The sequence below is a fragment of the Sminthopsis crassicaudata genome, chromosome 3, assembly GCF_048593235.1.
Source record: "Sminthopsis crassicaudata isolate SCR6 chromosome 3, ASM4859323v1, whole genome shotgun sequence".
In the NCBI taxonomy this organism is placed as follows: domain Eukaryota; kingdom Metazoa; phylum Chordata; class Mammalia; order Dasyuromorphia; family Dasyuridae; genus Sminthopsis; species Sminthopsis crassicaudata.
The window spans coordinates 183,130,739-183,143,127 of record NC_133619.1 but is presented as its reverse complement, the minus strand read 5'-3'; positions in this window follow the sequence as shown (position 1 = coordinate 183,143,127).

The window sequence follows — 12,389 nt, the reverse complement described above, 5'->3', positions numbered from 1 at the left end:
ATTGTTTCTGTGGGTAGTGGTTGGACACTTTTATAGAGAATAGGGTGAGATGTAGTTAAAAACAAAAACAAAAACAAAAAAACCCTAAAGCCTAAGAAATTCCATACTAAGTTAAAGTAATTAAGCTTAGTCGGTTCATAGAGATTGCAAAGAAAGAAGTTTCATAAAATTAGTAGAGAGCAAAGTGTAATCAAAAAGATTTAACATATAATAATAGGCAATGAGAAAATGGAGGCAGAAATCTAGTCTGCCCTTTTTTCCCCCTAGTTTACCCTTTTATAGAATTTAAACAATAAAGTCAAAGTTAAGAAAGGAAGAGGATGGAATGATAACTAAAGGATATTGTGAGAGGAGGGTTTTTTGTTTTGTTTTACTTTTCAACAGTTTAGGTAAAAGCTTATTATAATGGCAGTGGTAATAGTGGTCGTTTCTGCTACTGCTCTTAGTTTAGTTTTACTTTGTTTCTTAAATTTTTGTTTGATAAAACATAATAAGTAGAAATAGATTAAGAGTCTTTGAAGACTGGAGCATGAAGAAAAAGCAGTTTTTTGGAGGTGTAAAGAGGGAAGTAATTATTGTACTAGGTTAGAGTAATTTCAAAATTTAAAACAATGACAGTAAAGTAATTTTAAATCATTAAGAGAGTAAAATTTTGGCCATCCCATTAGAGACAGAGGGTGTAGTAGTTACAACATTCATTAACATAATTTTGCATAATTTGCTGCTAGCATAACTTGTAATCAATTTATTTCAAGAAATATATACTGTTTCCTAAATGCAATGAAAAAATTAATTGTAACATTAAAAGGGTAATGCTTTGGTTTTCCAGGAAAATCTTAAGAGAAATATATAAGGCAAGAAGTAAAAAGAAAGAAAGAAAGGAAGGAAGGAAGGAAGGAAGGAAGGAAGGAAGGAAGGAAGGAAGGAAGGAAGGAAGGAAGGAAGGAAGGAAGAAAGAAAGAAAGAAAGAAAGAAAGAAAGAAAGAAAAGAAAGAAAGAAAGAAAGAAAGAAAGAAAGAAAGAAAGAAAGAAAGAAAGAAAGAAAGAAAGAAAGAAAGAAAGAAAGAAAGAAAGAAAGAAAGAAAGAAAGAAAGAAAGAAAGAAAGAAAGAAAGAAAGAAAGAGAAAGAAAGAATGAATAAGGGAATTTCTGGTTAGGCTCTTTGAGGAATAAGAATTCTAATCAGCAATTAAGAAGTGTATATGTATGTCCTCTCACCAGCAAAGAGAGCATGCACACCCTCAAGGAATTAAATTAAACCAACCAGGTAAAACTACATATGCTCCTTCTTTATTACACTTAACTCTTCCACTTGCATTGTGCATTATGCATATTATTGCATTAACATTCATTAATTGTGAAAATAGGATAATATAGGACAATATGGTACAGAGAAAAGAGAGTTAAGAGCATTGAACTCTTAGTCACTTGAAAATATTTGAAAATAAATGATAGGTTAGTCTAAATCATCTTTTAAAAAATATCTAGGTCTATTATGTTATGATTTACATATGTTACCTCTTTTCTATAATGATAAAATTAGTCCCAGTGTGTGTGTGTGTGTGTGTGTGTGTGTGTGTGTGTGCATGTGCGCATACAATACATACATGTGTATACCTGGGGCTGGCTAACATATCATATTCATCAATCTAATAGATGAACTCCATGTCTTTGATGTACTTACAAGAGAATTCAATTTGATAAACATATATTAAATATTTAATAGAAGTGACTCACTATGTTAAGTACTGTGAGGATTACAAAAATGAATAAGATATAATTCTTGTCCTCAAAGGTATTATAATATAGACTATTTTGTTTCCAAAAAGGAAAAAAACCACTGTATCACAGACAAATAAAAAATGTTGACATCTAGTCATTTTGAGGTTAATAGATAGGAAACAGTACAGGAGAGAAACAGCATGACAAAAGGAGACAACAGAAATAGTTCCTATTCTATTATGTGTCTGTGTGTACCTGGATAGGTTGCAAATGCTCTCCATCCTATTTTCTTCATGGTTATAGTGCATAATTTGTTCTAAATGATATATAAGTCTCTATTTCTAATATTCTTTTACTCAAGTTAAAAGCATAAACATAATATACATAAACAAAATATAAACATAAGATACCTACATAGTAATAATGGATTACATCTATGGACTGTTCATCTAATTTAATATTGTAGTCTGAACAAAAGGCATTCTTTCCTACCCCCCTAATTCCCCTTAACTGTGTATTTCATTTAACAGTTTTTTTAAGTAATAAGTTCTGTGCCTTCCCCTTCCCTTCAGAATAATAATATCCTTGTCCTATTACAGATTCTTCGAGAAGCAAACAATACCATTAAAACCGTGCCATACTTTCCACATGGGCCTCTTCTGCCTATCCTTATGCTGATACAATTGTTATTCCTATATTTCTTTTACTTAGTGTCACTTCTTCATATAGCACACTGAAAATTATGATAGTGGATTCCAAAATTTGTAGCTGCATTGTGACCAATAGAAAAAAAAAAAAAAAAAGAATTTGTTACAAATATTGGTTCCACTGTTTGAGTACTCATTGAATTCCTTTGATTTTTCCCATTATATCCCTTTGGGGAATTTTGTTCTATGCTTTCTACAAATGTATTTTTCCCTTCCATTGCTTCCTAATGTTTTATGAAGTCATGCTGATGAGGTATAGATTTGGGGTACCCAAATGAAAAGATGTCTAGTGGCAGGTTTGGGGTACAGGGAGTCAAATAGATCTCTCCTGCAACCCCTTTGGATTCGGCACAAGGATAGGGAGTTAAATGAGGTCTAGTAGTGGTGCAAGAATCCCCTGTAAAGGAGGAATTTATAGACCCAAAAATCTAAATTGATAAAATAGGTTTATTATGGGGAGTGGAAGTAAGGTTTAAGTCTAGTTAGTAAAAGGTGGAGGTAAAGAGAGCTTGGCTCTGGAAAACAGTATTCCAGTAGGAAGAGATCCTTGGCATGCCAGGCATAGGGCTATGATGTTTGGAACCTCTGCAAAGAGAGGACTCCAGCTTGGCTCTTTTAAAATGAGAGATTTAGCTAAAGGGGCCCGTGGGTGGAGTCACAAGTTGGCTCAGATCCCATGGGGGTTGTAAGAGCCCAAGTTGGTTCAGAAACTGTGGAGACTGGGACAAGCCCAGATCTCCTACTGGAATTCAAAAGGAATGCTTTTGACCAGAATTTGTGAATCACAAATCACAGTTTCTTGAATTGATAAGGCATCAGCTAGGAGAGGCTGAGAATCAGAAAGGAATAAATTCATCTGAAAGGACTAGTTTCTTAAAGGGACCACAACCCACTTCAATGCTTTTCATAATCTTCCATCCTCTTCCTCCATAATATTTCATAAATGAGTTTATGTTCTAGAGTTGGCTTTAACTACCACATATCTCAGTTTAACAAAGGGCTCATTTATTAATTGACTAAGGGAGTTTTAGGTTTCTTTAATTTTTTTTTTCCTTTAGTAAATGAGTTATATTTGTTAAAGCCCCTTAGGAATTTTTTTTTAATTTCTAATATATCATCACAGATGCAGAGCTGAAAGTGATTTCAGAAGTCATTTAATTCGGGGGCGGAGCCAAGATGGCGGAGAAGAAACACACGACTCTGTGAACGTCCTCACTCCCTCACAACCAATTAGATAAATTAAGCCTCAAAATAAGCCCTGGACTGATAGATACCACAAGGACTGGAAGCACGACTTACCAGCTGAAGAGAATCTGGAGTTTCAACAGAAAAGGTCAGTCCCCAGGGGAGGAAGAAGAGAGGCCAGCACAGACGGCTGGGTGCTAGCATACTCTGCCAATCGCGCTGGGAAGGGCTCTGGGATCAGAGAAGCCACTGAGATAAAGGAATCAGGCACAGGCTATTAGCTCTTCTCTGCTAATTATTTAGCAGTTCAGAAGAGAAAGCTAAAATACTTTAAAAACTCAGATTAGATTTTCCCCGGATCCTGGAGGTGACTCAGCAGATCTCAGCACAAGGGGGTGTGGCCTCAGCTACCACCTGAGAATAGTTAAGAGATTGATAAGTGGGTGGATACGGCCCAAGGCAACACACACTGCCTAGTTTAGCTGGAGGGAGTGGAACTCAGCTCCAGGAAGTCCCAGAGAAGCGGAACCTTTGAGCTAGGGACCGTGGTTTCTGGCAGACACTTCCAGTTTGAGCACAGGGGCTTTTCACGTCACCTGCTGCAGACATCCACGCCCCACTAGGATGCATAGGCTGGGCTTTGTGCTACCTTTACTGGTCAGTCTCAACCTCAGGGAAGCCGCTAAAACACAGCGCCCTCGGGGCACAGCAGCGCTAATCACCTCTGAGGCACTTCCAGGGAGGGGGTGGGGAACTCTCTCCCAGAGCTCTAACTTATCTCAGGCACAGGAGCCGCTGCATCCATCCAGTCTGGGAGGAAGCTGGTAAAGAAGTAAATAAATAATTTCCTACCCCAGGGACAGACCCCAATACTACACAGAGAAAGAGCGGGTATCCAACCCCGAGGAAGTTAACAGCAGAGAGACAGCAGATAACAACCTAAAGGGGAACGATTCCTGCCCCCCATCACATAACTCTCTCCTAGAAGAGACTCTTAGAAAATTAAGGGAGTTTGAAGAAAAAGGGGGAAAGGAAAGGGAAGCTATGATAGAGAATAACAACGTCCTGAAATTGGAGTTGGAAAAAATAAAGAATTCACAGGAGATGCAGGGAAACAAAATTAGTGAATTAGAAAAGGTTAAAAAAAACACAGGAAAGTAGGATTTCTGAATTGGAAAAGATAAAAAAAGTCTCAAGAAAATAGAATTTCTGAATTGGAAAAAGAAAATAATTCTCAAAAAAAAAATTAGAGAAATGGAAAAAAATTCAATAGAGCAAAATAATTCATTTAAAAATGAAATTGGGCATTTACAAAAAGAACTAAAAACTGTGAAAGAAGAAAATAACTCCTTAAAAGTCAGGATGGAACAAATAGAAATGAATGATTCACAGAGAACCCAAGAATCAGTCAAACAAAAAAAAAAAAAAATGAGAAGTTGGAGAACAACATCAAATACTTACTGGGAAAATCTATAGACCTGGAAAATAGATCTAGGAGAGATAATCTGCGGATCATTGGACTTCCAGAAAACTATGACCAAAAAAAGAGCCTAGATTCTATTTTACAGGAAATTATCAAAGAGAACTGTCCAGAGATAATAGAAACAGAAGGGAAAGTAGATGTGGAAAGAATTCATCGAACTCCTTCTGAAATAGACCCTAAAAAAAGAACACCACGGAATATAGTGGCTAAGCTGCAGAATTACCACACAAAGGAGAGAATCCTGCAAGCAGCTAGAAAAAAACAATTTAAATACCAAGGTGCCACAATAAGGGTCACCCAAGATCTGGCTGCCTCCACATTAAAAGATAGAAGGGCCTGGAACCTGATATTCCAAAAGGCAAAAGATCAAGGACTGCAACCAAGAATGAACTACCCAGCTAAGTTTAGCATCTTTTTCCATGGAAGAAGATGGTCATTCAATGAAACAGAGGAATTCTATATGTTTCTAAGAAAAAAACCAGACTTAAACAAAAAATTTGATCTACATCCACAAGACTAAAGAGAAACAGAAAAAGGTACACAGAACCCTTGAGAACTGTAACTCTGTTGTGGGTATATAAAAAGTACTCAAGGATAATTTGATTTTACTGATATAAAAGAAAAAAAAGGGGGGTGTAGTAAAGGGAAGAAGGTTGGTTCAGAAAAAGGGGAAGGAATGATAAAAAGAGGGAAACTACATCCCAGGAAGAGGCATAGAAAATACACCATATCTGAGGGAACTTAGTGAGGGGGAGAATCATTGTGTGAATCTTACTCTCATCAGGAGAGGCTCAAAGAGTAAATAATTAACATATTTGTTTTTCAGAGAATTTTCTCTCACCTCATTAAAAGGGGGGAGAGGAAAAGGGAAAAGGAAAAGGAGAATAAGTGAAGGGACTTGGAGGGAGGGGGGGGATACTAAAAAAAAAAAGAGGGAGGGTTGCGCGTCACAAGGGGGGTCTGTAAATTAAATATCGGGGAGGGGGATCAGGGGGGTCAAGGGAAAAAACATAATCTGGGGATAATATGATGGCATGAAATACAGAATTAGTAATTTTAACTGCAAATGTAAATGGGATGAACGATCCCATCAAACGGAGACGGATAGCAGATTGGATCAAAAAGCAGAACCCTACAATATGTTGTCTACAGGAAACACACTTAAAGCAGGGAGATACATACAGAGTAAAGGTAAATGGTTGCAACAGAGACTATTATGCTTCAGGTAAAGCCAAAAAAGCAGGGGTAGCTATCCTTATCTCAGATCAAGCAAAAGCAGAAGTAGATCTAATTAAAAGAGATAAGGAAGGAAACTATATCCTGCTGAAAGGTAGCATAAATAATGAAGCCATATCGATACTAAACATATATGCACCAAGTGGTATAGCATCTAACTTTCTAAAGGAAAAGTTAAGAGAGTTGCAAGAAGAAATAGACAGTAAAACTATAATAGTGGGAGATCTCAACCTTGCACTCTCAGATTTAGACAAATCAAACCACAAAACAAACAGGAAAGAAATTAAAAAAGTAAATAGAACATTAGAAAAACTAGGTATGATAGACCTTTGGAGAAAACTGAATGGCAATAGAAAGGAATATACTTTCTTCTCAGCAGTTCATGGATCCTATACAAAAATAGACCATATATTAGGACATAAAGATCTCAAAATTAAATGTATGAAGGCAGAAATAATAAATGCCTTCTTCTCAGATCACAATGCAATAAAAGCTACATTTAGTAAGAAGGTAGGGGTAAATAGACCAAAAAGTTATTGGAAACTGAATAATCTCATCTTAAAGAATGACTGGGTGAAAGAGCAAATTATAGAAACAATTAACAATTTCACCCAAGATAATGACAATGATGAGACATCATACCAAAATCTTTGGGATGCAGCTAAAGCAGTAATAAGGGGAAATTTTATATCTTTAGAGGCTTATTTGAAGAAAATAGAGAAAGAGAAGATTAACGAATTGGGCTTACAACTTAAAAGGCTAGAAAAAGACCAAATTATAAACCCCCAACCAAAAATTAAACTTGAAATACAAAAATTAAAAGGAGAAATCAATAATATTGAAAGTAAAAAAAAAAACTATTGAATTAATAAATAAAACCAAGAGTTGGTTTTATGAAAAAGCCAATAAAATAAACCTTTGGTAAATTTGATAAAAAAAAAAGAAAGAGGAAAATCAAATTGATAGTCTTACAAATGAAAAGGGGGATCTTTCCACCAATGAAGAGGAAATTAGAGAAATAATAAGGAGTTACTTTGCCCAACTTTATGCCAATAAATTTGATAACTTAAGTGAAATGGATGACTGCCTCCAAAAATATAGGCTCCCTAGATTAACAGAGAAGGAGATAAATTGCTTAAATAGTCCCATTTCAGAAAAAGAAATAGAACAAGCTATTAATCAACTCCCCAGGAAAAAATCCCCAGGGCCAGATGGATTCACATGTGAATTCTACCAAACATTTAAAGAACAATTAGCCCCAATGTTATATAAATTATTTGAAAAAATAGGGGATGAAGGAGTCCTACCAAACTCCTTTTATGACACAGACATGGTACTGATACCTAAACCAGGTAGATTGAAAACTGAGAAAGAAAATTATAGACCAATCTCCTTAATGAATATTGATGCTAAAATCTTAAATAAGATATTAGCAAAAAGACTTCAGAAAATCATCACCAGGATAATACACTATGATCAAGTAGGATTTATTCCAGGAATGCAGGGCTAGTTTAATATTAGGAAAACTATTAATATAATTGACCATATTAATAATCAAATTAATAAGAACCATATGATCATCTCAATAGATGCAGAAAAAGCATTTGACAAAATCCAACATCCATTCCTGCTAAAAACTCTTGAGAGTATAGGAATAAATGGACTATTCCTTAGAATAATCAGGAGCATATATTTAAGACCTTCAGTAAGCATAATATGCAATAGAAATAAACTGCAACCTTTCCCAGTAAGATCAGGAGTGAAACAAGGTTGCCCACTATCACCATTACTATTCAATATAGTACTAGAAACACTAGCCTCGGCAATAAGAGCCGAGAAAGAGATTCAAGGAATTAGAGTAGGAAATGAGGAAATTAAACTATCACTTTTTGCAGATGACATGATGGTATACTTAGAGAACCCCAAAGACTCTGCTAAAAAGCTACTATAAATAATTCAAAATTTCAGCAAAGTGGCAGGATACAAAATAAATCCACATAAATCCTCGGCATTTTTATATATCACTAACAAAATGCAACAGCAAGAGATACAAAGAGAAATTCGATTCCAAACAAATGTTGAGAGTATAAAGTATTTGGGAATATATCTACCAAAGAACAGTCAGGAATTATATGAGCAACAAATCACTATTGATCAGAGAAATGCAAATTAAGACAACTCTGAGGTATCATTACACACCTGTCAGATTGGCTAAAATGACAGGAACAAATAACGATGAATGTTGGAGGGGCTGTGGGAAAACTGGGACACTGATGCATTGTTGGTGGAGTTGTGAAAGAATCCAACCATTCTGGAGAGCAATCTGGAATTATGCCCAAAAAGTTATCAAAATATGCATACCCTTTGACCCAGCCATACTACTACTGGGCTTATACCCCAAGGAACTACTAGAGAAGGGAAAGGGTCCTGTATGTGCCAAAATGTTTGTGGCAGCCCTTTTCATAGTGGCTAGAAGCTGGAAGATGAATGGATGTCCATCAATTGGAGAATGGTTGGGTAAACTATGGTATATGAATGTTATGGAATATTATTGTTCTATAAGAAATGACCAACAGGAGAAATACAGAGAGGCTTGGAGAGACTTACATCAACTGATGCTGAGTGAAACGAGCAGAACCAGAAGATCATTATACACTTCAACAATGATACTGTACGAGGATGTATGCTGATGGAAGTGGATTTCTTCAACATAGAGAAGAGCTAATCCAATTCCAATTGATTAATGATGGACAGAACCAGCTACATCCAGAAAAGGACTGGGAAATGAATGTAAACTGTTATTTTTACCTTCTGAATCCAATTCTTCCTGTGCAACAAAAAATTCGGTTCTACACACATATATTGTATCTAAATTATACTGTAATATATTTAACATATATAAGACTGCTTGCCATCAGGGGGAGGGGGTTGGGGGAGGAAGGGAAAAAATCTGAATAGAAGTAAGTGCAAGGGATAATGTTGTAAAAAATTACCCATGCATATGTACTGTCAAAAAATGTTATAATTATAAAATAAAATAAAAAATTAAAAAAAAAAAAAAAAAAAAAAAAAAAAAAAAAAAAAGGAATTATATGAGCAAAATTACAAAACACTTGCCACAAAAATAAAATCAGATTTAAATAATTGGAAAGACATTCAGTGTTCTTGGATAGGCCGAGCGAATATAATAAAGATGACAATACTCCCCAAACTAATCTATTTATTTAATGCTATACCAATCAGACTCCCAAGAAACTATTTCAATGACCTAGAAAAAATAACAACAAAATTCATATGGAAGAATAAAAGGTCGAGAATTGCAAGGGAACTAATGAAAAAAAACTCAGAGGAAGGTGGTCTAAGTATACCTCATCTAAAGCTATATTATATAGCAGCAGTCACCAAAACCATTTGGTATTGGCTCAGAAATAGACCGGTAGATCAGTGGAACAGATTAGATACAAAGGACAAAAAAGGGTACATATATAGCAACCTAATCTTTGACAAACCCAAAGATACCAACATTAGGGATAAAAATTCATTATTCGGAAAAAACTGTTGGGAAAACTGGAAATTAGTATGGCAGAAAGTAGATATAGATCCACACTTAACACCATATACCAAGATAAGATCAAAATGGGTCCATGATTTAGGCATAAAAAGGGAGATAATAAATAGATTAGAGGAACAGAGGATAATCTACCTCTCAGACTTGTGGAGGAGGAAGGAATTTATGACCAGAGGAGAACTAGAGATCATTATTGATCACAAAATAGAAGATTTTGATTACATCAAACTAAAAAGTTTCTGTACAAATAATACTAATGCAAACAAGATTATTAGGGAAGTAACAAATTGGGAAAATATTTTTAAAAACAAAGGTTCTGACAAAGGTCTCATTTCCAAAATATATAGAGAACTGACCCTAATTTATAAGAAACCGAACCATTCTCCAATTGATAAATGGTCAAAGGATATGAACAGACAATTCTCAGAGGAAGAAATTGAAACTATATCCACTCACATGAAAGAGTGTTCCAAATCACTACTGATCAGAGAAATGCAAATTAAGACCACTCTGAGATACCACTACACACCTGTCAGATTGGCTAAGATGACAGGAACAAATAATGATGAATGTTGGAGGGGATGTGGGGAAACTGGGACACTAATACATTGCTGGTGGAGTTGCGAAAGAATCCAGCCATTCTGGAGAGCAATCTGGAATTATGCCCAAAAAGTTATCAAACTGTGCATACCCTTTGACCCAGCAGCGCTACTACTGGGCTTATATCCCAAAGAAATACTAAAGAGCGGAAAGAGACATATATGTGCTAAAATGTTTGTGGCAGCTCTTTTTGTAGTAGCTAGAAACTGGAAGATGAATGGATGTCCATCAGTTGGAGAATGGTTGGGTAAATTATGGTATATGAAGGTTATGGAATATTATTGCTCTGTAAGAAATGACCAGCAGGAGGAATACAGAGAGGCCTGGAGAGACTTAAATCAACTGATGCTGAGTGAAATGAGCAGAACCAGAAGATCGCTGTACACTTCAGCAACAATGCTTTATGAGGATGTATTCTGATGGAAGTGGAAATCTTCAACATAAAGAAGATCCAACTCACTTCCAGTTGATCAATGATGAACAGAGGTAGCTACACCCAGAGAAGAAACACTGGGAAATGAATGTAAATTGTTAGCACTAATATCTATCTGCCCAGGTTGCATGTACCTTCGGAATCTAATGTTTATTGTGCAACAAGAAAATGATATTCACACACATATATTGTATCTAGACTATATTGTAACACATGTAAAATGTATGGGATTGCCTGTCATCGGGGGGAGGGAATAGAGGGAGGGGGGATAATTTGGAAAAATGAATACAAGGGATAATATTATAAAAATATATATAATAAAAAATTATTAAGTAAAAAAAATAAAGAAATAACTCTAGATTTTTAGTTAGGAACATGAATTTGCATCTCAACTTTGCAATTTCCTTTTTGATTTGAGCTAGTTACTGAAATTCTGAATGTGATCATCTGTAAGAGTACTTAATACTATTTGCACTGCTTACCTCATGAAACTGCTGTGAAGATAGAATGATATAATGATTGTAAAGTACTTTCTAATATGTAGAGTATTACATAAATGAGAAAAATACTATCACCACTATGAACACCATGAAAAAAGACCATATGAATACATTTGGGCCGTGTCTTTTGCAAGTACTTTATAGGATTTCTTGTTCTATTTGCACAACTCTGTATGCAATTTGTCCCCATAAAATGTCCTAGTAAATTTAATAAAAGCATTAAGTCTGAAAAAAAAGTCATTTAATTCAACCCATTTTTATTTCATACATTCCTATTTTTTCTTGATATCAACTAGTTTAAAGGGTCAAGTTGTTTTTTATTTGTTGTTATGTTTTACTAATACAATTAGGTAATTTCACCAAAAAATCCAATATGTACTTATTTATGTTTATAACCCAAATATCATGATGCCTAGGTCACTGCTCTTTCAACAATATTTTATAGCCTAAATTACAGAGTAAATTCATTTTATACTATGGAATAATTATGATGACCTCTGTTTTATACTACACTTTTAGGTCTGGTACAGTTAGGCCACCTTAATTTGCATTTTGTTCATTAGTTCCCTTGAAATTCTTGACCTTTTGTTCTTCCTGATGAACGTTATTATTTTTTCTAACTCTTTAAAATAATTTCTTGGGAGTTTTATTGGACAGTACTGAATAAATAGATTAATTTTGGTACTGTTGTCATTTTATTATATTAGCTCAAGCTACATATGAGCACTTGATATTTTTCCAGTTGATTAGATCTCACTTCATTTGTATGGAAAGTGTTTTGTAATTGAGTTCACATAATTCCTAACTTTGCCTTGGCAGATAGATTCCAAAATATTTTATATTATCTACAGTTATTTTAAATGAAATTTATCTTTGTTTCTCTTGCTGCTGGACTTTGTAACATATAAAGATTTATATGGATTTATTTTGTAGCCTGCTGTAGAGAGTCACGGAT